Source organism: Triticum dicoccoides, chromosome 3B (assembly GCF_002162155.2).
Source record: "Triticum dicoccoides isolate Atlit2015 ecotype Zavitan chromosome 3B, WEW_v2.0, whole genome shotgun sequence".
NCBI lineage: Eukaryota > Viridiplantae > Streptophyta > Magnoliopsida > Poales > Poaceae > Triticum > Triticum dicoccoides.
In genome coordinates this window covers 717,602,594-717,603,089 of record NC_041385.1, presented here as the reverse complement: position 1 = coordinate 717,603,089, position 496 = coordinate 717,602,594, and positions in this window count along the sequence as shown.

Here is a 496-nt window from a genome sequence, read left to right as displayed (position 1 = left end):
CCTCCTACGGTTGAAACGGGGGTCCTGTTGATCGGGAGGGGTGTGGCGTACCGCAAAATGGGCGAAACGGACTTGTGTTGGAGTGCGATGGTCAAAACGGGGGTCCTGTTCATCGGGAGGGGTGTGGTGTACTGCAAAACGGGACTCCACGAGATACTGTTCATCTCCACCATCGACCTCCTCCAGCCTCCACGGGCTACCGTCGACCTCCTCCAGCCTCCACCTATGACTGTTCATCCATGGGCTCCTGTTCATCCAGCCTCCACCGCGCGCTACTCCACCGGCTACTGTTCAACCACCCCTCTCCACGGGCTCCTGTTCAACCACCCCTCCACGGGCTACTGTTCATCCACCCCTCCACCGTATACTGTTCATCCATCCCTCCACAGGGTCGTCTTGTTCATCCAGCCCTCCACGGGGTCCTGTTCATCCAGCCCCAACCGGCTCGATCGATCGGGGTCCTGTTCATCCAGAGGCAACGCCACGGGTCCTGTTC